The 25,198-nt window shown below is 42.7% G+C and overlaps 1 protein-coding gene and 3 long non-coding RNA genes across 26 annotated transcripts in view; 2 read left to right on the top strand and 2 right to left on the bottom strand.

Annotated features, from left to right (window-relative positions):
• Window positions 1–25,198, top strand: part of TSHZ2 (teashirt zinc finger homeobox 2) — a 911,650-nt gene that overhangs the window by 631,615 nt on the left and 254,837 nt on the right. The gene's annotated exons all lie outside the window — the stretch shown is intronic.
• LOC140687319 (uncharacterized) lies at window positions 1,145–3,078 on the bottom strand. The gene is made up of 3 exons (XR_012061523.1): window positions 2,961–3,078; window positions 1,799–2,044; window positions 1,145–1,200 (listed from the first exon to the last, which is right to left on the bottom strand). It is a non-coding gene; the product is annotated as an uncharacterized lncRNA (long non-coding RNA).
• LOC140687318 (uncharacterized) lies at window positions 8,298–17,923 on the bottom strand. Of its 2 annotated transcripts, none has more exons than XR_012061522.1 (3): window positions 17,817–17,923; window positions 16,645–16,730; window positions 8,298–8,667 (listed from the first exon to the last, which is right to left on the bottom strand). It is a non-coding gene; the product is annotated as an uncharacterized lncRNA (long non-coding RNA). The 2 variants fall into 2 exon arrangements; XR_012061521.1 differs by lacking the exon at window positions 8,298–8,667 and adding an exon at window positions 14,230–14,959.
• On the top strand, window positions 16,296–17,893 carry LOC140687320 (uncharacterized). The gene is made up of 2 exons (XR_012061524.1): window positions 16,296–16,545; window positions 17,733–17,893. It is a non-coding gene; the product is annotated as an uncharacterized lncRNA (long non-coding RNA).

Raw genomic sequence — 25,198 nt, forward strand, 5'->3', positions numbered from 1 at the left:
CTAGATATGTGTGTGTGTGTGTGTGTGTGTGTGTGTACCATATAAAGGTGTTTATGCAATCAGTAGATCCTAGCTCAAGGTTTCTCCCTTTTGAAATTATACATATCCCATCACTGAATCATCCCAAGGATTAATTTAGAGTCACAACATCAAATGCCCAAAATCTAGTCAGAAAAAGTAAATGAGATGGTGCGTAAGAAATCCACCGACTACTTGGCCCAGTTTTTATTTTTCCACTTTTAAAAATATCATGGATACAGAGAAGTTTTAGTCTGCTCTAAAAGATTCAAGAACGATAGCAGGTAGTTGGCGCTGCACCTTTAATTGGCAACACTGTAGGGAGCAGTGGGAACTGCGGTGAACTGCAGTACACACTCTGCCTCTAGAGGGAGCAGCTGCTCCCAGATCCAGTTTAGTGTTCCATGAGGGATGGACTAGTCTTTCTTTATTACTTTTCAAAAAGAAGCCAGAAACCTGGATTTCTTTGTGTGTGTGTGTGTGTGTGTGTGTGTGTGTGTTTGGAAAGATATTTCTTGATTTCTAAATGTTGATAGCATTTTTGTAACATCAGGCAAGCCAAAGAAAATACATTTCCTGGCCAGATACAGCCTGAAGACTGCCAGGGTGTGACTTCTATGGAAGAGTCTTTCTTCTCCAAGGGTCTAGGGCAGCCAGGATCATCATGTAAGGATAATGGTGTCTGTTCTGAATCTTTACCCCTCTACTCGTCCTCCTAGAACATGATCTATTGGAGATGAGGTCATTTATTGATAAATATTTCTTAAATGTCATCTACTTTAACTGCAAAAACTTCTCTCCTTTTTGTACCAGTATAAGTGGTACTTGGACCTTAAGAATAGTTGTTTCCCCTATCAACAACAGCCACCACATCATTGCCATCAAGTGGGTATACATCTCAGGGCAACAAGCTACAGATGTCTAAGGCCGGGACTATCGCTTCATCTTCTAGACTTCAAGATAATTCCTATTTTCAGCAAAGCAAGCAGAATACTTAACTCCAATCTGTTAACAGAGTCCTCTTCCTCTAAAGCTGAACTAGAAAAACCAGATCTTATGCCAGCCTAAGGTGTCTGGAAGGAAGGGAGAGGTGGCTTTTTGGGAAAACGTATAGCCCCTTGGCTTACCATGACACATCCGTCCATGCCAGTCAGGGAGCTCGCTGTGGCTCCTGGGCCAAGCCTGCAACACAGACATCCTTCTGTAAAGCTGCCCTGCTATCCTGGCTGCCAGACACACCAGAGCCACTTAATCCCCAAGGTGTTGGTCTCCATTAGTTGAGCAGTTTTTTCTCCTCCCTCATCTCTCCTCCTCCCAGCCCAAGTGGAATCTCTTTATGTTCCGGAACGGGGGGTGGGGAAGTTAGGGGAGAGTTGACCCACTCTCAACTTTCAGTTCTGTCCAAGTCCTTTTCCTTTCATTTCTGTTACAAATCCTCTAAATTTTTCAAGGGGTTTAGGCTTTTGGAGAAAAAAGCTAAGGAAGAGGATATTTCTGCTTCCTACTCTGCCACATCCCTTCCTTGAGGCAATGAACACAACCGATTACATAAAACACAGCTTAATACCCGACAAAAATATTTTACTGCAGTGACAGCTCTGGCATCTCCAGGCACCTCTACTTGTTGGACCCCAGCTCTGTGCTAGGTATTATCTTAACTTATTTTTCAAGACAACCCTGTGAAGTAAATATTATCAGTTATCTATTGACAGGACAGCACTGCATAACAAATACCCCCAAACTTCAGTGACATAAAACAATAAACACTTATTTAGCTCACCAGTCCGTGGGATCCAGCTGATCTGGGCTGAGTGGGGCTGATTTCAGCTGGCCCTGTTCATAGATCTGTGGTCAGCTTCCAGGTTAGCTCAGGGGCTCTGCAGATCTTGGCTGGGCTCACTCCCATGTTTGGGAACTGGCTAGCTGTTGGCTAATATAGGACAGCCTCGGCTCTGATGTCTGGGACAACCTGGCTGCATACCAGGCATCTCTCATCATTCGGCAGGCTAGCCTGTGCAGTTTCTTTCTGGAGCAACGGCAGAGAGAAAGAGTGAGCAAGCTGGGTCATGTCAACATCTTTCAATTTTCTGTTTTGCATTACATTTGCCAGCATCCCAATAGACAACACAAGTCACAATGCCTAGCTGGGACACAGTATAGTTAACTGGTAAGGGCACAGACAGAAGGAAGGCTAATGTATTTGGACCCATAATGCAAACACTACCCCAATTCCTGAATCAGAAAACTGAAGCGGAGAAGTGAGCCTGGAAGTGAGGGGGTCTGGGCTTTGAACCTGTGCACGCGTGGCTCCAAAGCTGTCTTCCCAACCACATTACTCTGCTGCCTCCATCTTTAACAGGGGCTTCTAACTAGGATTCTCCATGTTAAGACAGCATCTTCCAGGCCAAATGGAGTGTTGAGTAATTGCCTGCTTAATATGGTTGCTTAGAGAAAGCAAACTTCAAGCCAAAACACTCTTAATTTCCCCTAAACATATGTAATCATCTTCATTTTTCCTGTGCCTCTGTTGACAGAGCTTGGGGAAGACAACTCCTTTTTAGCGTCAGCCAGTTTTTCCCTAGGAAGCAGCATGCAAGGAAACGGGGTTGGCATTCTTTCCTTACAAAAAGTCCATTTTAGGTAATTCCACTGTCTTCCCTGGGCTGGCCTCTTCCCCACCGATCAGGGATTTCTTTTATTTGATTCTGTCCTTTACTCCATGGGTTTGAACCCCCGTGCTCATTTGCCACGAGGCTCCTATGTCTTGGGTGATTTGTGACCCAGGTTTAATTCCTGTCCCTTGAATCCATTTGGGGGCTGAATTTTATTCATAATGAAAGAACTGGTTGAGAGGTGCTGATGTCTCTGGAAGGGCTAAGTATTGATCAGTAATTGGTTTGTTTAAGAGGACAGTGTTGTCCTAATCTGAGAGGCAAAATTACCTTTTCGGATTATGAAATGAAAACCCAACATCAGGATCAGTTTCCTCTGTGGGTTAACATGACCAGAAATTGCCAGCTTGACTTGATGGACTGTTAAACTTTTTAGAATATATTGTGATTCAAATGAAAATAACATGCATAATAACAGCCACCAAAATTTCCTGAGCCTTTGCCAGGAGCTGTGCTATAACTGCCTCCATGCACTTCACAAAGACCGTGATACCACCATGAGCCCATTTTACAGCTCAAGATACTGAGGGCTTAGGTGACTTCCTTCCCCAGGGCCACGCTGCAGCCAGTAAGTGACAGGCACAGACAGGAGGTGGCTTAGCATATGATGGTTTACGGCAGAATCCGCAGATTTTGTAAAGAGCTAGACAGTAAATATTTTAGGCCTTTGCAGGCCACTTGGTCTCTGCAGCAACCACTCAACTCTGCCACTGTGGCACAAAAGCAGCCATAGCAACGCATTTACAAATGGGCGTGGCTGTGTGCCCATAAAACTTTATTCACAAAAACAGGCGGTGCACTGGATTTGGCATTGCTATGCCATTGCTTCCAAGCTGTATTGTTTTGGGCAATTTATCCAACGTCTCTAATCTCAGTTCTCTCGTCTGAAAAAATTACAGTAACATTTATAGTAAGTAGCTAATAAGGGTGTTTTGAGAAGTAAATGGATATTGCACATGGAGCACTTGTTTCTTCTGTTACTAATGTGAGGGGCAGTAGAGGAGGGGGATGAAGAGCGGATCCTTCTGGGTTTGGACCTCATCTGTCTAGCTCACCTGCTGAGTGATCTTGGATTTGTGACTTAACATCTCTGAGCCTCGGGCTCCTATTTTGTAAAGTAAAGGATAATAAAAGGACACATCTCCCAGGATAGTTAGAAAGAGTAAATGACTTTAACACATGGAAAGTGTTTAGGGCAATGCCTAGCACGGGGCAAGCACCTTAGAGGTGCCTATTGTGTCATTATTACCATTGAATAATCCAGATTTGAGCCTGAATGTGCCTGACTTTCAATCGTGTGCTCTTTCCCACCGCATGTCCTTCAGAGAACTGGTTCTTAACTGTTTTATACTACTGTCTGGCCCCCTGGTGATCTGGGGAAGCCCATGGGCCCCTTATCAGAATACTGTTTTTAAGTGCATAAGATAAAAATATAAAAGATTACCCCAATTATATAGAAACACAGTTGTCAAAATATTTTTTTGAGAAGCAGGTTTGAATGCAGTTACACAATGTACTTCTTTATTAACACATTAGGTAACATTTTCTATTGAGCGCCCAAATAACTACTATAATTTTGAAGCAGTAATAAATGTCAGTGACATTTCAGTGTCTCTGCAACACCTGTAATAGGAGATGAAGGTGTCTGTGGTGTGTGCCAGTGCTGAAGCCACAGGTTCTGTGGTCGGGCGCCTGCATTTATAATTGAAGAAATCGCTCCATTTTAGGTTAAGTTTAGTGAAAGTGAATTTTTTTTAAATGCACGTTCATGAAGTGCCTGAACTTATAGAGCCTTTGAGTCCATGGGTTCCCAGGTCGAGGACCCTGGTGCCCACTGCCACCAGAGGAGACATTTTAAAGAAATAACAAATGCGATGAACACTGGTTCTCATGGAGGTGAATGTTTCTGGGATCTTGATCGTCCAGGGCACACCCAGAGGTCAGGTTTGGCAGCACCAGTGTCCACAAAGACAGCAAAGGCTTCCTGTGCCTGGGTAATCGTGAAGTGTTCGTCCACTGGTATGTGAGCAGGAAGTCAGAAACTGTGTTGTCTTCTAATTTGATGCCCTACATGGAAAAAGATTGTCACTGGGACTAAGCCATCGAGAGGTAATGGAAATCTGATACCACTGACCTCATCCCCCCCAAAAATAGCTATTGTCATAGGACCGAGATGCTGAATATTTGTAGGTTTGGGGAGAAATATATTTGTTAGTGAAATGGAGCTTACTGTGGAGTGAATAAAGGTGAATTATTTGTCAGACGACTGGAGGAGGTTTATGCAATACAGTATTATTGAGCGGGGCTATTAACAGAGTGAATTGCTATTGTGACATGCCATTAAATTGTTTTTAGTGTCCACAAAGGTATCATTCAGGAGCTGGCAGGGTTAGTAACAGAGTTGTATTTTTGGTGGACAGCAGCAGATCTCGAAACCAAGTAGCATATTTTACGGAAAAGTAAAATACGGTCAAAGCTGGAAGTCTGCAGACAATAGGGTCTGGCGCCGTCATTTGCTGCTATTTGACAAGAACCCCGAGAATTCAAACGAGGCTCCCCGGATCCCTGCCGTACGTGTAGCTGAAGCTGAAATCTGAGAGACCCATCAGGAAGAGGAGGTGAGGTGAAGAGAGAAACTGCAACCCTGAGCCTTTCCAAGGATGTTCTGTCTTGGTCCTGAATGTATCTCCAGTATACAGCTGAGAGGTTGGTTCAATAATTATTTGCTGAAACAAAGTAAGGGGGGAATGCCAGAGCGAGCCAGGGGAGAGACAGACAGACAGACAGACAGAACAGACAGACAGACAAGATCTAACCCTGGCCTTGGCTGATCCCAAGCCCCCGAGATGAACCAGGCCGCCCCACTGCCTCAGAATGAAGGGGTGCAACTTATTCACGATCATGCGAAGTAGGAAAGAAGACTTTCCACTAAGGTTTCTAGTCTTTAATCTGCAAGTGCGTGTTATTTTTATGCCACGTTGTTGTGGCTGTTTTCTGGCTGGTCACCTGGCTTCATTCCTGAAACTTTGTTGTTGGTAACCCAGACAGTGAATTTCGTCTTGAGTCTGATTCATCGTGGCCCTGAAGAAAATGTACGTTTTTCCCGTATGGAAAAAGAATTGCATCACCTTCCTAAATTAGATAGGGGAGGGGAAAAGAGACAGATCTTAAGGGAACCACATTCTATTGAAAGAAATTGTCTCAACCGTGTTTAGGACACATTTCCTGATAGCTAAGCTCGTAAGGGTTAACGTGTGTTGACTGTTAGAAAGACAGTATGATTTTAGTATCAACCACCCACTCCACTTCTGCCTTGGTTTCCTTGTTTGTTCTCTTGTCCAGTTCTGGCTTTGTCCCCCAGGGCCACTGGAGTTCATATTTGTTGCTACTATTGTTTCTTTGTTTTTGTTTACATTTTAAGATAGTAGATTGCTATAAAACGTTGGCATGTGTATATTAATATATTCAGTTTAGTTACCGAAGAAATGCAAGTTAAAGCACAAAGTACCTTTATTATCACATACTACTACATTATTATTTTGGCTATCAAATAATTAATGTATTTTTGATGGCAATATCTAGTATTGGGGTATTGAAGAGAGATGAGCATGAGAACTTTTATGTGACACAGGAGGAGGTCCAAGTTGGTAACACTCCCTGGAGAACATTCCGGTAACATGTCAGATGCCTCTGAAGTGAACGTGGCCCATGACAGAGTAATTCCATTTCTAGGAATTTAGTAGAAGGATATCCACACCAAGATATGTGTCAGGTTATATCCAATGAAGTATTTAAAATACAGGGAGAAATTAGAAAGAACTGCAATGTAACTTAATAAGAGGTTGGCTATTTTTAAAAATGATAATCCTACACAATGGATTATCACCCACCGTTAAAAATCTATGTTCATAAAGCAAAAGGTCCCCAGTATACTCAGTGGGGTGAATAAAAGGGAGATTATAAGACAGTATTTACATTAGGATCCTGTATTCTATGTATTTATAGCTATAGTATATCTGCAGATAGACGTAAGTATAGATACATATAGTGATAAAGGTGATGCAGTATTATGAATATTGTTATATTATCATGATAGAATTTATAGATATTTAGCATAGATTTTTTTCTTGATTTTTTTATCACTTACTCGTTATCTACACGGAATGTAATTTATTCTTATAATCAGGAAATGTGTGCACACACACAGAAACGCACAGACACACAGACACACACATACACACACACACACACACACACACGAGTAAAGGTCAGCATTTGGGTCCCTGTTTTGCCCTTAGTCTACCCAGCATAGCATGCCTATGCTCTCACCATCCCCCTACGCCCAGCTCTGGCTCCCGGTGCCTCTCTGCTTGCCTTTTGCTTTTCAGCACAAATCCCTAACCTGACTCACCAGGTTCTCCTCGACATGTTGTGTTACCAACCCCACATCAACAGTTTCAGAAAATCTCCGTGCTAAACTTTACCCTCATTTCCTTCTGGGAAGGGGGGCCGACAAAAAAGCATTTTTTAGAGATGCATAGTCCTGTTTCTTGTTAACTCCCAGCAGGAGCAAAAAAAAGCAAAAAGACTGGTTCACTCTGTATCACCATTGATAGTGGCTCGTGTGTTTACTTATTAATGATGGTTATTAATTTCTTAACACTAGATGCTGGGAATTTGAGTCCATGGAAGCCTCAAGGAGTGGTTATGTGTATTGTATGTGAACTATGTCTCCACAGAGCTGAAAGAAAATCAGAAAAGAAAAAAAAGTTATAGGGCAAGGTACAGGCAGAGCCAGAGGTTCCTTTTTTGTTTTCTTTTTAAAGTCATGGTGTTGACTAATTTCAGAGGGACTCAGATGTTGAAGAGTGGGCGGCTGGTGGAGATCTCGGGTCCAGACTCAGAGTAAACTGCTTCACACCTAGGCACTGTCCTCGTCAAATTTTTTGCCATCTTGCTCGAAGACCGTGTGATTTTCCAATTAAAACATGATTTTAGTAGCCAGACACCCAGGTTCTAATCCCAGCTCAGCACTTTCTAGCTGTGTGACTTCCAGCAAGTCACTTAAACTCTCTGAGCCTCCACTTCCCTGCATCCAAAATGGGGGAAATATTCTTTTCTTCTGCAGGATCGGTAACATCATGTGTTAAGCCCCCTACATAGAGGTGATGCTAATGACTAATATTATCACTTCCATTGGTAATGACTTTATTCTATTTATGCCTCTTGCAAAGAAGAAAAACAAGGAGACGAGAAGCAGTTTACTCGTAAACCGCATCGAAAAGAGACCTCCTGAACGTTTGGGGTCGCTATGTGTTTTGTTTCTTGTGAAACACAAGGAAGACACCAGGACATCTGTGCAGGCATGTGTGTGCTCCTCTCCATATTAGATTACATGTTTTAGGACAACAAATCAGTGAAAGAAAAGTAATAAATAATGCATGCTGCAAATGTGATCATGTTTATTAAGAAGCAACAGCCTTGTCATCTTCGTTTTCTTCTTCAGTGATTCTCCCCTCTGAGGGTTTGCTCTTCAGGGACTCCCTGCAATTTAGCTGGAGGCCATCCTCTAATTCTTGTTTGCAAAAAATACCTGCTTTGCAAAAATAAGTGAAAAGCTGAGCATCCGGGTCCTCTGATGAGTCCCCCATCAAATCCAGCCCATCATGAGCGCTGGCTTCCCAGCTGTGAAAGTTGGGGGAAAACCAGTCTCCCAGCTTCACGTCTGCCTGTTCCGTGCTTTCCCACACTCTGTGTTCTTGCTCCAGTCTTTCTGCAGTGAGTTTTTAAGAAGTCTCTTTAGGTTTCTGGATTTTGGAAAAGAAAAGAAACACACACACAAAAACCAACTTTCCTTTCTCTAGTAATTTGCAGCTGCTAAAGCAATACGTTGACGTTAGTGCGTGGTGACATCCAAGGACTTTAATTGGAGCTGCATTTTAACCCGTTACTCTTCACCCATTGGCACTTAATGACCCTGAAAGAAGAAGGAGGAGGAAAAAGAAACCACACTGGCAACTTTGTCTTCCAGGGGCCAGCTGCAGAACCCTGCGTTGTGAAAGCGAAGCAGGCTGTGTTCCCTACTGAGAGAGAAAGGGAGAGGGTAGAAGTGAGGTTGAGAAATTGGGCGAGATGGGGAGGGAAAGTAAAAGGAAAGAGGAGGCCAGAGGGAGGCAGAGAGAATGAGAACAAACGAAGGGTGAACATGCGCGCGGTAGCAGGGGCAGGGAGTAGCAGCCTTCCTGAGAGGAAGGCGCCCTTGTCCTGGTCTCCGGCCTCAGTCTTCTCCCACTTTTTGGAGAATGGGATGATGACTCACGCCTGGGTGACAACTGCTCTCTTACTCTCATGACTTAACGTCACTGGCATATCCTTCTCTTGAACGTCTTCCTGTCTTGCTGTCAGTGTTCTGGATTCTGAGAGAGGCTTCCCTCACTGCCACAGAATTGAAGACAAGCCTTAACTTGTCTCCAAAATACCTGAATCCCCCTCCCAACCCACTACCATCCTGTTTACCCCTCATTAGGTTTTGTGATCCTCAAGTGAAAGAATTCTCCTCCCTCCACTCTAATCTTGGAAAACCAGGGCCCCCCTCCATGTCTCTCCATTTGATCTACCTCTGTTTACTATTCCTACTCCTCTCTGTTCTCTGTTGCTCTCTGCTCCCCTCCTCAGTGCCATATCCACATGACAAGACCTGCTTCATCTTGCTTACGGTGTCCATATTATGACACTTTATCATCTTGCGCCAAGCCCAGTGTGATTTAAGCAAATCCACTAAACAGTAAATTACTTATGTACAGAATTCATGTTTAATTAGCTTGTCCTGACGTAAAATATTTATCAAGATTTGATGTTCACTCCAGTTTACCTCTGAAATCCATTTAACCTTTATTTTTGACTCCTTGTTTCCTTCATTCCCTGCCTTCCATCTTCCTCCTTTCTCTTTCCACCCCTCGTCTTCCACTTTTCCTTTGTGGATCTCTCTATTCCCCTCTGTCCTTCCTCTCTCCCCCTGCCCCTGCTAGCCTTTAATTGTTACAAAATCACAATTTATCGTTTTTTTGTCGTTCATTGCATCATTTTTCTGGCCTTCTGCTTCCCTCCAGGGTGTGAGTCTAGCCCCACAATTCCTTGACCAGTTCCTACCTTTTGAGCCCTTCGGGCCCCCCTTTCCAGCTGGGCTTCACCTCACTGTGCTGACCTTCATCACTGTTGACTTTGACATGACCCCCATTTGTTTCTCAACTTGGTTCCTTCAGCCAGAAGCTCTGATCTGCTACTTCCTCGCCTTTGATGTGTCTCTGCTTCCTGTAATTAATCTCATTTTCCTCACGGCTCAGTGCCACGTGGACAGCCACAGGCTAATATACCTGGTTTGAGCCAGCTCCATCCAATGTCTCCCCAACCTGTGTCTCTTCCTCGTGCTCATCACTTGCCCCCAGGGTAGAAAATGTAACACTGGTAGACACATCCTTGCCCCAGGGGGAGAAAATGTAACACTGACTTCTATTAAAAGAAAATCAGACTGTTGTAGAGCTAGGTGACACAAGTGGACACGTAGTTACATCCTGAGCACAGAGCTTGAATGGGTAGCGCTATTAAAAAATGTGTATTTTTACTTTTTACGGTATATATATATATATATATATATATATATATATATATATATATAATTGAAGTATAGTTCGTTTACAATGTTGTGTCGATTTCTGCTGTACAGCATAATGCTTCAGTCATACATGAACATACATATATTTGTTTTCATATTCTTTTCACCGTTAGTTATTAGAAGATATTGAATATAGTTCTCTATACAGTATGAGCTTGTTGTTTATTTATTTTATATATATTAGTTAGTATCTGCAAATCTCGAACTCCCAATTTATCCCTTCCCACCCCTTCCCCACCCAGTAACGGTAAGTTTGTTTTCTTTGTCTGTGTACATTTTTATTTATATTGAGTTCTATGATAGTCAGTGTTCTGAGCTAAACCACTAAAAATCAACTGAACATCCAGTCATTCCAATAAACCCTATCACATCACCAAATATAGTATTGAGAAAACTGTCCTAATTTTGTAGACTCCATGGTTTCAAGGCCAGTAATGCTCTGTGTTCTTGATTTATCCTTATCAACATTCCTGACACTGACTATGGGGTATATTCCGGACCAAAAGGTCTGTTTAGCCTAACCCTTTGTCTTCTAGAACAAGCAGATTTGAACAGCCTGTCCTCGTAGGATCTTTTATAAGAATGCTGTCCTTGCATTCTTGATAGATTTGTTTCCATTCTTCTTAAAAATGTAGGCCACATGTTTCATGGACAAGTCCTTGATACTATCTGGTGCAGAGACACCCATGAAAATACCTTGAAAAACTAAGACATTCTACTCATGTGAAAGGTCAGTCATCGACTCCTGTGAGCCTCACTTTTCCTGCCTGTAAAGTGGGCATGATTCACAGGCCAGGCCAATATGTGGACAGGGTGAGATGGCACGTAAAGAAGTTCTCAGAAAACCCCAGGCCCACCCGCAACGAGGACACTGGGCTGCTGTCCTCATCTCTACCTGGAAAATGGAGCAAATTTTTCTTTCTTTGAAATTGTCCACAAGGAGTATTTGGGTGGATGAGCCAATTAATGTTAGCAAACCATGTTGAGATATTAAATTGAAAGGTTTTGTATCAAAGAGTACTTTTTTTTTTCTGACTCTGCGGTATATCCAGTGTTCATTTTACCTGGAGCACTACGTGCCAATAAATTATCTGGCAATTCGACACTTTGCTTTTTTCTGCTTACAAACTGAAATAAGGGGATCTGGGAATTTCTAAAGGGAAGAGCTGATTTATCTCAAAGTTTTCAACTCATCTGTCTGTATTTTCTGAATGAGCTGCACCCTCTGCAAATTCCTTCAAAACATGCTTTTCCTACTTAACGCTATAGCATGGCCACACTTAAAATTCTATAGCCACATAGCAGTATATGCAATTTGATGTCTTCATGAATCTGCATATATGCATAATTTTACATAAATAGGATCATATTGTAGTTGCTGCTTTTAAATTCTAATTAGTCATCTTTTCCCTCTTTTTATGCTTGACTCCCACATCCCTGGCCCCATCCCAGGCTCACTGTACTTTCCATACCGGCCCTGGACACATAATCCAAGTAAATTACCTGGAAGCGAGCTTCACACTTGACTCCATGCTCATATAATTTATATGTGATATCTGCACTCTCTTTCTTTCTCTGGTTCACACACACACACACACACACACACAGGAGTTGTAGCGCTGTTTCTTGCTTTTGTTTTTGTTTTTGCCTTGTGCCTAAAATGGAATGCCGAGAATGATGACTTTGTGTCTGGATGTTTTTAATTTTACTTTTGAAATTATCATATGGTAAAATTGACTTTCTCTGGTGGCATATAATTCTATGAATTTTAATTCATGTATAGATTTGTATTATGACCACAACAGTCAGCACAGGGAACAGTTCCATCACTCCAAAGAACTCCCTCCTCCTTCCCTCTGTGCTCACACTTCCCTCCTCCCTGCTACCCCCCCCCCAGCTCTCCTTCACTATATTTTGTCTTTCTGATAATGTACACAGATGAAATTCTACAGTAATTAACCTTGTGGGACTGGCTTCTTTCATACATAATGCCTTTGTGATCCATGCTAGTTTTCACATGTCAGATCGGTCCTTTTTAATGCTCAGGAGTGTTCCATTATATGGATGTACAGTTTGTTGATCCGTTCTCCCAAGAATGAAGACTTTGAAATGGTGCTAGTTCAGAATGTTTTATGATACCATTGCTAGTACTTCAGGTTTAGATAGAGTTTATGTAGTGCATGAATTTACCAAATTAATGTATTGAGAAAATCAAGGGATAGGAGAGCTAGTCACGAGGGGAGTTTTAAATTAGTTTGAGCGTAAATGGCAGGTGAACTCCCAGGAGTAATAAAAACCACAGCTCCTTCCACCATTTACTGGCTGCCTGCTACGTGCCAGGCACTGAACAGGACACTCACACCCAACACCTCATCAACTCTCCTGAAACCGCAGCGGCAGGCACTCCTACCCCTGCTTTATGGGGAAGGAAGCTGAAGGTCCCCTTAAGGTAACGCCCAAAGCAGGTGGTCCTGCTGTGGTCTCCAAAGCCCCTGTCTACCCAGCCTCCATCCCCCACCCCTAAACACTAGAACTTTCCAGCTGTTTGTGCTTCTCTTGGTTTTAGATAGAGTTTCAAATCCCTTCTCTCTCAGTAGTTTAAATAAACTTCGTATTATAGTTTCCTTTTACTCCTTAAAGTGATGCAAATTGCTTTACCCTAAGAAAGGCATCATGTTACACCATTACATTAAAAAAAAAAATCTACCGAGGGAGGAAAAGGAAGAAAAAGATGTTTGGAATTTTTTCCCTGATTTTTCTTATTTCTAACAGATTCAAATGACTGCTGGGATCTCCCCCCTTCCCTATCTTTCTTGTTAAGTGAAATATTCAGATCTTAACGTACAGAAGCAAAATGAAGAAAAGAGATGATCTGGTGAAACTGCTTAATAATCTCGGGAAGAGGTTATTCATGGGGGTCGGGGGTGTGTATGGGGACCTCTCTCCCCATATCTGCCTGCCCCACACCACCATGTGTGGGGGGATGGGGCTTGGGGTTCTGAAAAATTAAAATACGTGAAGTGAACCAATTACCTACTTCAGTTTCTCATGGTAGTTATGTTTTGGTGATTATTTGTTGCTTTTATCATTGATAATAACACTTCAGTAGCTAAAAATCAAAGAATTAGCTTCACAAAATACAGGGAGATGTGCTAGCAGACAGTGTTCTTCCATTAGCTATGCAGCATCTGCAGATGAGCAGGCAGATGGATACATAGTCATGTTTCTTTTTTTTTCCCCCATCTTAAACACTGTATATCGAGTAAATAGTTTTCCTCAGGAAGGATCTTGCTGGCTCTGTCATCAAGAATTCAGCTCCCGGAGCTTACATAACTGTGTTTTATGCCTTGGAGAGCTCAAGATTCTAAGCTTCTGCGAATGACTCTGATATAAATGGAATCACTTTGCAAATGGCTGTCAGGAACTGCCCCTCCATTAAGGAGCCAAGTCTAGCCCGTCACAACTGCCATCATCCCTCTCCCCCCACATCTAATCTGCCACTAAATCCTGTTTGGTCGACCTCTGAAATGGCTCTCAAATGGGTCCCTCTTTACCCCCAGCACCACTGCTTCATCCAAGGCTTCGTCACCTTGCCAATGCATTAATATCCTCACCTCCTGACTGCTCTCTGCTTCCAGCCTCTCTAATCCGTTCTTATTGGCAACAGAAGTATCATGTAGAGCACAGTGCTCATCTGATCGTGTATACTGTGGTGTATACTGTGAGCCCCAGAGTTCCAATCAACGTTTCCGAAAACGTATGAGATGATTTGGGGAAAATATAAAAATGAATACTGTTTATTTAAATAATTACATGTTTATTTTTATAGTTGTATCTTTTTTATAGTGAGCCTGATTTTCCATTCATGATGTTGACTTATCCTTTTAAATAAATTTAATCAAACGTGTTTTTTAAGTGGGTTGCTTAAAAAATAAATTCCTAAGTCAGCAAAAAAAAATGACCGCAGCTTGGACAATACTGGCAGAGATACAAAGTCCAAACCCCTCAACCCATCATTCAAGATACCTCCTGTATCAGTTCCCCCCAAACATAAAAAACAGCCTTCATGCCTGCCCGTCCCCCTCTACCAGCTTTCTTCAACAAGAACTTCCTTTTTGCTTTTACTCACATCAAATACTCTGCAGTTTTCCTACCATATTAAAGCTTCCATATGTGTGTACTTCCACCTTTCACCCCTCAAAATATTGTTCCCTTTATCTAGGTTGTATTTTTCTACCTAGTGGACTTCTAAACATCCTTCAAAACCCAGTGCAGATGTGCCAATCTCTGTGAACTCTTCTCTGACTTCCTCAGGTAGAATTCACCAGGCCTGCGTTCCTATGCTCTGCTGTACAGCTACTTTCAACATTCAGTATTCTGGCTATTTGAGTATCTTTTCCATCCCCAGAACTGATGAACCCACAAAGCTGTACCTAAATCTCTGTGTCTCCATTGGCCAATGGTGGGCTTAGTGCATAGAAAAGAGCTCACGTCTTTCTTGAACAAATGAAGAAATAAATAGCTAAGTGAATCAAGGCAGCTTTTTTCTTCAATGGGAGGGTGTCAGCCAGAGAGTGAGGTCTCACACGCAACTCATCTGCCAAAAGAAAGTAATCACGATGCACCATCTTCCCTGCTAAGTGGGTCTCAAAAAGTTGTTCTGACAGTGTTTCTCAAGCTACTTAGCTGTAACTATCTTTTCTTCCTTAAATTACTCTGAAACATTTACCCTTAGAAACAGTGACACAGCAGCACAGATGTGTCCTCGTGCACACATACGACTTACTTTAACTGCTTGCTCTCCACATCTCTCCTCCCAGGCTCCTGGCTTCACTAGAGCAGAGACTGAGTGTATTTTGTTCAATGCAGCACCCACCCCTCAGACAGGGCCTGGCACATAGTAGTACTTGGTATTTCTTGAATAAATGGCGTCTGAATACGCCTTCTATTTGGTCGACAGATTGTCTCAGTTTTTCTTTGCAGAGACTGCAAGGTGGGCTGAGAAAGCCAGGTTGCCCACTTCTGGGGGAGGCCCCATCAAAGCAAAGGCTTTCCTTTAGACAAGATTTCCCATCCTGTCCTCCCCTGCATTGGCACTTTTTGCCTTTCTGATTTTCTTTCTTTTCCTGAATTCTCACTGTCCATTTAACACAAATCAGTCTAATTCTGTGCACCTGGCCAGATTCTTGCCTTCAATTGTACATGCAAGTGTATAGTGATCAAAAATGCAATCTTTAGTGTCAGTTAAAGGATGTAGTAGAGTGGCTAGCACGTGGCCAGGCCTCAAAGGCATTACTATAATTTACGATAATTCATCATTACATTTACATTCCTAATGACAATGCATGTCATGTGCAAAACTTGGTCCTTGTTTTTTTTTTTTTTTGGTTCCTTTGATAATATTATGTCCCAACCCAATCACTTTGTCTGCTTCTTGGATTCACACCAAACATTACCTACTGGCTTTAGGTACCCTCAGAAGCTTTTTGTTTGTTTGTTTCATATTTGTCAGCATTTGAAAATTTTTAGGAAAATTACAAAAGTTATCTGCTTGTATCCTCTTAATTTTCACTCAACCATGTACTTTTTTATTTGGCCGTATTTTGACCTAGCTGGATTGGAGGGTTGTTAGTTGCTCTTTCACTCATTTGTTGATTTATTCATAGAGTAAATATTTATTGAATGCCTACTCTACGCCAGGTACTGTTCTAGGCTCTGTGGGCATAGTGCTGAGCAAAAGAGCAGCAACTCTTGCCTTCATAAAGAGTTAACTCAAGTGGGGACAGAAGAAAAAAGGAGCAATACATATAGATGTATATTGATAACCTGTATCAATATAATATAATGTTATCTTACATTGTAATATGTTAATATAATGATATATTATGATATAGGTGTTCTGAATAAAACCAAAAGATAAAGAGTGACTTTGACCTCCGTCACAGAGTGAGTGGCTTCCTGGTTTAGTTCCACATTCTGACCACCCCAGCAACATCCCCTCAGTTTTCCAGGCACCAACCAGACTGATCATGACCCAAACTAGCTTCCCAATGACCTTTGCAGGTTTCTGGTCTAGTCAACGCCCCTGATCTACTGTTGGTGGCTCTGATCTGTGAATAACTCTGGGTATAAAGACAGCCATGAGGGCAAAGCATGCTGGGAAGACTTAGCCCAGAGAAGGGGGTGAGTTGGGGGAAGGTGTGGAACACTGGGACCTTCAAGGCCTTTCCCCAACCCCCCCCTTTTTTTTTTTTGCCACATCTGCCTGCAGTGAAGACTTACCTCTCTGCCTGTCAAAGGCAGTTTCAGCCAAAGATAAGTTTCCAAACGTTCCTCCTTGCACCGGGGAGGTTATTTAGCACAGCACCCTGCAGGAAGCAAGTGGAATGGGAATATTTGTTGCGTGTGTGTGTTTGGGATCATTTAAAATTAAACCGTCATGGGAGTTCTGGGAGCTTAATTCCGATGCCCCCGTGGTAGAGGGGGACCCGCAGCCCCTGAGCAGAAAGCTGAGCAAGATGCCAGGAGCCACCTGGCCAGCTTCCCGCCTCCCCGGAGTCGTCTGACTCCGCGCAGCCCTTTTCGGCTGCCGAAGGTTGGGAGCCCAAGGCGTCATTAGTACCCTTCCATCTCTTCCTCATTAGTTCTTAGATAGTGTTTTAATGACAGCTAGAGAGGCTCGCATCCGGGCCTCCTTCTATTTATGATCCCCACCGTGTTAATGTGCACTTAATGAGAAATTCTTGTCTTGCTTGTAAATCCTGTAGCCGGCATTCAATTTATTGACAGATGTTTGCTTGGATCTCTTTAAAATTACTTCATAAATCTTCCGGGATAAAAGGCCTCAAGTTTGGTTATTAAGACAGGGCCTTGTTGACAGTTTCATATTTAACTGTTTAGAACTCGGCTGTCAGGGCTGCAAGGGGGTGTGCAGCCGACGGGCGCCGGGCCTGAGCACCATTTGCTGCGCTTTCTGCACCTATCAGGGCCCTCCGTGCTCAAGTGTGTCTACCGTCCCTTATAATCCCTCCAGTTAACTTCTGGGTGACCCCGCCGTGCTTCGCACTTATTCATTTAGCATATCAGCATGTCAGGGTGATGAAGTGTTTCTGCTGATAGGAGCTAAGGGCTCAGCAAGCCACAGCGCCTCCAACACCAGGAAGGAGTGTTGACGGGAGCCGAACTACGAGGTGGCACCTCTCACGACAGCCACCGGGCACCAGGTTCATCTCCGTCTCTGGGCTGCAAAAAGTGGATGTGGTGGGAAGCGGGTCTGCTTGCAAGTTTTAAGACCACACTCATCTTTTGTAGCCGTGGACTTTTCAATGCCATCCCTGAATCTGGACTTTTTTTTCCCCCTTTGTTGCCAGTGATGGAAAACTCACCTCAAATGGCTTAAGAAAAAAAAAAAAAAGAAAAGAAAAGAAAAGAAAAAAGAAAGATACTTGGCTCACGTGATTGAACTGCACAGGAGTAGTAGCCCTCAGTTCTAGTCTGGTCCAAGGAATGAAATAAACTCCATTCCACTCTCTTCAGAGTGTTTGCCTTTCTTTGTATTACCTTCATCCTCAGAATTCCTGCCGTGGCCCGAGAAGCTCCACGAGGCTTCCAGATTCAGACAAAGCAGAAAAGAACACCACGAGCTTCTCTTCCAAATGCGGTGGGGGGGGGAGGGGGAAGGAGAGGTGATGGCTAGTTCAATCTCATTGGGCCTGATCATGTCACATGGCCCCTCTTTAACCAATCACTGTGGTCAGTGGTAAGCTGTGTTCTGATTGGCTAGCTCTGAGTCACATGGTGCGCCCCACCTGAACCACAGGAATTAAGACCAAGGGGGAGGCTGCTCTAGAATTAAACTGGAGTCTTGTTACCGGAAGAAGGAGGAATAGAGCCAGGCATCATTAAAACAAATGCTGGAATGTCCCCATCAGGTGCAAAACAGCCTCCTGCCTTGTCTGATTCTTTCATTTCATTCTGAAGAGTTGCTGTTCGTGGGCAGCCTCTGTGCTAAACCTGTCAGGGTTGTGACCTACCCTGCTGGTGAGTGCTTCCCAAAGGGTAGAATTCAGAAAACTCTTGAGACGCCTGGCCATTGAGAAGTTCTCCAAACACATCTAGAAACCAATAGCAGTAACAGGATGAAAAAAAGAATTGCTCCACTTAATACTATCACAAATCAGGGCCGTTTGCATCTAAGATGATAATGAGCACTTGGGCCAAAAATAGAGTGTTCTTTTTGCTTACTCGCTGGTGTCTTGGCGCATCGTATTTGAATTGTGTCAGATCGCATTGGGAACGTTGCCTCCATCGGGGGCTGACGTGACCCACGGCTTTGCAAAGTTGAAGACAAGTGTTTGGGGCTTTTCTCCCCAATGCACTTTTTTGCACAAGTGCTATTTACCAAGTGAGGCATATGTGAATACTATTAGAATTGAAAATACATCTACCATTTAAGCCAGAATTTATTAAGGCGCCTATGGGAAGGAAAGCACATGAGACATTTACTCACAGCCTGTCACAGGCTTCAACAAGGGGCTGATTCCTCACCCGGAATCTTCCATGTTTACTGAAATCTGATATTCACAGTTTCCTATGTGGAAACTTCGGAAAACTTTAGGGCACCCTTTATAGCTGACAGCTGGACAGTAAAGTTGGCTTTAATATTCTGTGGGACCAACTGCTGATGCCCCTGACAAACATACTCTTCACAGAAATAATTGTAATAATCTTGATTTAGAGTTGCCTTGTAATGATAACAGCTAGCACTATAATGTTTACTGCATGCCAGTTACTCTTGTAATTCATCACTGTATACATTTTAACTCCTTTAATCCTGCAGTGGCCCCGAATGTTACTATTACTTGTTGTACTAGTGAGGAAACTGAGGCACAGAGATGTTAAGTAAGCTACCTAATGACTCATAATTCATGGAGCTGAGATTTGACTTCACGGAGTCTGGCTCTCAAGCTGTGCTCCAAATATAATGCTGTGATGCCCATACTGTGAGGTTCTATGGATAAACACATTGACTCAAGATCTCTGGTACTAAATGGTGCAATGTTTAACAGATAAGTTAAAACTTACATATATAATATTTATTATGCATTATAATTACAATATGTTATAATATTTATTATGTATGATCATTTCTCATATAATATGTTACACATATGATATCAGAAGTATTACAAAACTTTCCCCTAATAGAACTGAGTCAAGGTACAATAATTCACACAGGTTATAATGATTTAAAAAGGAAGATGAGAGAAGAAACAATAGCAAAGTTAAATATTGTTAAAACAATAAAATTAAATTAGGAGAAATGTAATTTCACAGAAATGTGTGCAACTAAAATTGGAGCAAAAATTCAGGCCTGAGCGTCCTGAGGGACAAAGCCTGAAGGGAGACAAATAAAGGGTCACAGTGCCTGTGTCATCCCAGGGTTCCAGCAGCCTCATGCTTGGGTCTTAAGATGAGTCCAAGAGGGATTTCTCTCAGGGTTCCTCAGACCAGGGCATGTTGGAAGCAGTTGGTCCGTCATAAGCAGCTTCACTTTCTTTTAAAGGAAGTAAGTTGGAGGAGGACCAGGGCCCTGTAGAAATTCCATGTATTGATGTGAAAAGAACAGCAATTCTGTGCCCCTGGGCAAGGTGTTCAATGCCTCTGCCTTTGTTTTCTTATCTATACAACTGTGCTGTCTTCATTTGTGTTCCTCCAGAATGAAACCCAGAAACAAGAATTTGAGTACGAATACTTTATTTGGTTGTTGATCCTAGGAACCACCAAGAGGTGGGTGGAGAAGTAATGCAGGGAGGAGATGGATATTAATAAAGAGTGAGTGATCCAGTAAGTTACCCAGGTGGTTGCCTGGAGCTTGAGGCTGCCGGGGCACCCTGGGAGCCGGTGTAGTACACGCATTTCAGAGCTGTTCTAGGTGAGGGCCAAGGGTGCTGGGACAGCTCTCCACCAGATCTCCATCTGCCATGGCCCCGGGACTTCTTCCTGGGGCATTCCTTTCCAGCGTTTCCAGCTTGCCTTGTGTGCAAGCCACACACGCCCTCAGAGTGGACAATTGCCCTCAGCCAGAGGAGCACAGACATTGAGCAGGCATGCTTGGTGGGGAGAGGTCTTTGCCTAGGAGACGTGCAGAGGGCGCTATTGAAGTCTAATGTGGATAATAGTGGCACTTGCCTCCTGGGGCTGTTGTAATGATTGAATGAGATAATTAAAGCATATAAAGCGCCTGGAGTACTGTCTAGCTTGAGCAAAGTATCAAAAGGTGGGAAAAACATTTTGGCTCACAAAACTAAAATGTCTAGGAGATCTTGAAGCTTCAGGAAAAGGTAGATCCAAGTGCTCAATGTGTTGAGCTGGGCGAGAGCGTGATGACCAGGGAAACTAGCCTATGCGAAGGGGTCAGTTTGAGCACCGCCAGATGGTCATCTCCGTGGTCCATTTCAAATCTAGCATGTTAAGCAGATCCACTCAAAGATACTCAGAATGAACTCAGATAATCAGTCGACGCAGTGGGGAAGGGGGTGGGGGGGGAGATGGGTCAATGCAGTTTGCATCATGTAGCTAAATCCTCCCATTGTGTGATGGACAGTTTCATTTCTCTACGGGCTGTTTTGGCATTGTGTAGACACAGCCTCAATTGGTGCCCACACCTCCCACTAATCATACGCTGAGAGAGAGAACGTGGAGTTATTGAGATCCCCAAGCAGCACTTTGGCGCACACACTATCTAACGACATCAAGAGATGAAGGAGGCCTTTGAAATGAGCTTTCGAGAGTGAGTAATGACCTTCAGGATGTGGTGCAGGGATTGTCTTTTGAAACTGGTATATCTTGATGGATGATTGAAAAGCTGCTGTCTTTGGTATAGTTTTCACGGTTTTATATTTGGGGATGTGTAATAAATAAATGTGTAATTGCCCTCAACATGATGCAAGACCAGGAGGTGAGGATGAGACAGAAAAGTCCTACAACAGCATAAAATTTTATTAGGATCCCCATTGATAGGCAAGGCGGTGTTGTGTGAACAAAGGATGGTCTGTCTTAAATTGACCAAGATAGAATCCAGTACAATGAAAAACAGATTCCACCAGCTGGTTCGTAGGGAGGTGGGGAAAGTGGGGAGATACAGGGTACTCTCATTTTTAACATCCTGATGAAAGGGGTTTCAGTGCCCGTATTGACAGCAGTAATGCCAACCGAAATTGTTTACCTTGTAATTCCGCAGGTTAAACAGTTGGTATTTACAAAGCATCTGTGGTACTTTCTCTAACTGATGGAAATGGCTACATTTTGCAATGGCCTCTAATTCTTCTTGATTCATTGAGGTCTTTCCTCCTTCCATTTTTGTGCTAAGGTTGCTTTTTGTGTCTGATATATTAATTATATGTTTTTTGTTTTTATTCTTTGTGATCATAGCTGAGCTTTATATATATACACACACACATATATGTATATAAAATATATGCATTGTTTTCCATTGTTATTCCCATTATTGTCTTTCTACATGGTTAAATCCTTCTGAATCTTCCAAACTGCCTTTGATATCTGTTGGCAACACCTGATGGCTGAAAGCTTTACAGATTATATATGGTGTCTAGAAATTGGGCTCAGCTTCCTTTTTATCCTCTGTTTTATTGGGTAGGTCAAAGAATGTTTTTAACATAGCTGTATAAACCCTATTTGGGATTTAGAAGATTTGTATATTAACATTTTTGTGTTATCATCTACAAAGAAGGCATAGACACAAAAATGTAATTTTAGTCCTGTCTTCTTCAATCCAATTTAGAACCTTCAGTGTTCACAATGGTTTAATAATCTTGTTTAATAAATAATAATTTATTAATTACCAAAACTTTTTATATCATTTCTGAATATCACTGGAAAAGAGAAGAGATTTTTGATTGCTGGTTGCCATCTCCCACCGTTTCAATATTTTAATATGATTTGTCTGAAACTAAGATTTCTCTCTCTCTCTTTTTTTAAACATGCTATAGCCTTTCAGTATTCAGTTCAGGCATATCTATACACAAAACATGCACAAAATAAGTGGTGGCTCTGTGTCTAGCAGCAAGATTTTATTTTTGATATGCAGCTTAAATAGAGGCATTTGCACAAACCTGGGAAGTACGAAAGTCCCTTTTGGCAAGTCCCTAAATTCCTATTGCTTATATATTCTTTTTATGTCATAGCATTTAGTATTTAATTGCCCATCAACTTCAGTTCTTCCCCATAAATCCCATGAGTGTTATTTTTCTTTGGAGATTTGATTTCAAACTTCTAGAACAGTGGTTCTCAACTAGGGGCAATTTTGTTTCCCAGGAGACATTTGGCATTGTTTGGGGACATTTTTTTATTGTCACAACCAAGCAGAGAGTGTGGGGGAGGGTGCGGGAAATGGTATACTGGCATCTAGTGGACGGAGGCCAGGGACGCTGTTAAACATCCTTCAGTGCACAGGACAGCCCCCCACCCCCACCCAGAGGATGATCTGACCCCTATGTCAATAGCGCTGAGGTTGAGAAATTCCACACCGAAAGAGTCTAGGCATCTATTGCTCCGTTTCCTGTTTTGTAGCTAGTATAGACCTGACACCCAGTGTGTGTTCAGATTCAACTTGGTGATGAGACCAAGTTTGCCTTTTAAATCGAAGCCCCAAGTGGATCTAAGTGCAGAGGTTTTCAATAGAAGGGGGGAAAAAAGGGTTTTTGAATTCAGTATGTATGGATCATAGAGGTGGGGGGAGGAGGAGTGTGAAACAAAATAGGGAAAAATACAGTTAAAGAGAAAGAAGCCACTTCCAGCTCTTTGCTGTGATTGCCATCAGCATAAAAAGGCAAGGCTGTTAATCTTCAGGGGACAATCTTTGTGTGGAGGGAATCCCTCGAGGGGCATTGGGAATTTTATTGCTTTTCGTTGGGGGCAGTGTAAAACGGGGTAATTCAGGCTTGACAAGCAAATCCTGACTCACTTTTTTTTCTGCGGCTCCAGACGGAAAATAGAAATCTCACAGAGCAGGGCTGAACCTTTTCCTCCATAAATCACTAATGTAGGTGAAAATTTGGCTAATATCCAGGGCACCACAAAGAAATAAACAATGCCAAAGCAATCTGCAGCTTTCTTGTATGCCAATTCTCCGTAAATACATATTTCTCCTGGACTTGAGCTCAGCCTTTTATTACTTTTTTTTCTTCCTGAACTAAAACTTTTTCAGTCTCTCAGACTGTCTCTTAGGCGAGGCCTTTGGAGTAGGACCCTGACAATGTCCTGGTCAGCTCTTTTAGGTTTTTGGGGGGGAAAAAAAAAGTTGATTTCCTGTTCTGGTGAGCCATACATCACTGACGTCCCCCGTCTGTGCTCCTTGTCTGTGACAGAATGAGAGGTGTCATTTATCACTGGGGCTTGCGGAAGCTGTGGGAAGAGGGATTGAAATTTTTTCTGGAAGGCCTTTCAGTGTCTACCGGCTGCCAGATCATTAAAAAGGGGGCTTTCCAAAGAAACTTGTGTGTGATGTGATTGCACTTACTGTCAAGGATAGGCTGAAAGAAAGAGGAAACATCAAAAGGGAGCAAGAGAAAGCGGGAGAGGAAAGAGAGAAGTCCCTGCCAGGGGCATTTAAAGTTCTGGAGCTGTGCACGCCAGGCTCTACTCTGGTTCCGGTTTTGTGTGCATGTTAAGTGAGTCCTCTGGAGACTTCCACATCGCTCCCGGTGCCAGTGAGGAAACCAAAACAGGAAGCCTCTTTAACAGCGCTTCTTCACATCGCATATTATGTAGGGCACGCAGACAGACTTTGTACTGTATGGGGCATGGCTTGCAGCAGAATCGCTGAAGAGCTGAGGCAGGAAAACCTATTTGAACAAAAGCAGAGGGTCCCAGTAAATCACCAGGCAAAAGTGGTGGGTTCCTTCTCCAAAGAGACATTTATGGCATCCTGTTTGCATAAGCACACTCGGAAAATGCCCAAGATTATCTTCCTCCAGCTCCCTTCCCTTTGGCATGAAGTTTGCCACCAAATGGATCTCCAGGGATCAGAGAATGCATGCACTTTGCTTATCTTTTTTCTTTTTCTTTTTCTTTTTTTTTTTTTTTTTTTTTTTTTTTGCAGTAGGAAGTATCCCCGCTTCTACTCCCTATGCTATCAGAGTAATAAAGGTAATTTGACACTGACTATATGCCGGGCCCTGTACTGAGTGTTTTACTTATACACTCACTCTGTGCTTCAGAGTGATCCTGTGAGAAGGGGGCTCTTATTTTGGAGATGGTGCCGTTGAAGCACAGAGAGGTTAAGTAACTTGCCTGAAGTTGCACATTTCTTGGCAAAGCTGGAATTCTAATCTGGGTCTTTTGGAGAGTGTGTGCTCTTAGAATTCTGGTTGGGAGCGTGAAGGATGAACATGGTGAGGAGGCCCTGTGATTTTCGAAGCATCTGGATTATAAACGTAATCATGTTACTTTAGGAAATTAACAACTTAATGATGACCCAAAGCAGGGGTCAGCAAATTACAACCAGTGGGTCAGATCCAGCCCACAGCTCATTTTGTGCAGCCAGCGAACTAAGAATAATTTTAACATATTTTAAATGGTTGGAAAAAAATTACGTTTTCCTGCTTGTTGTATAAGTACCTGCACAATGTCTTCGATTTTGCCCCTTGTCCCACAAACCCTAAAATATTTACTCACTGGCTCTCTGCAGGAAAAAAGTTGCTGACCTCTGACCTATGGTAGAATCAGCTACAGAAAAAAAAAAAAAGATGGAAAGAAAGAATGAAAAACAAAAAAAAAAGGGAGGGAGAGAAGGGAGGAAGGGAGGGGAGAAAAG

The sequence above is a fragment of the Vicugna pacos genome, chromosome 19, assembly GCF_048564905.1.
Source record: "Vicugna pacos chromosome 19, VicPac4, whole genome shotgun sequence".
Classification (NCBI taxonomy): Eukaryota; Metazoa; Chordata; class Mammalia; order Artiodactyla; family Camelidae; genus Vicugna; species Vicugna pacos.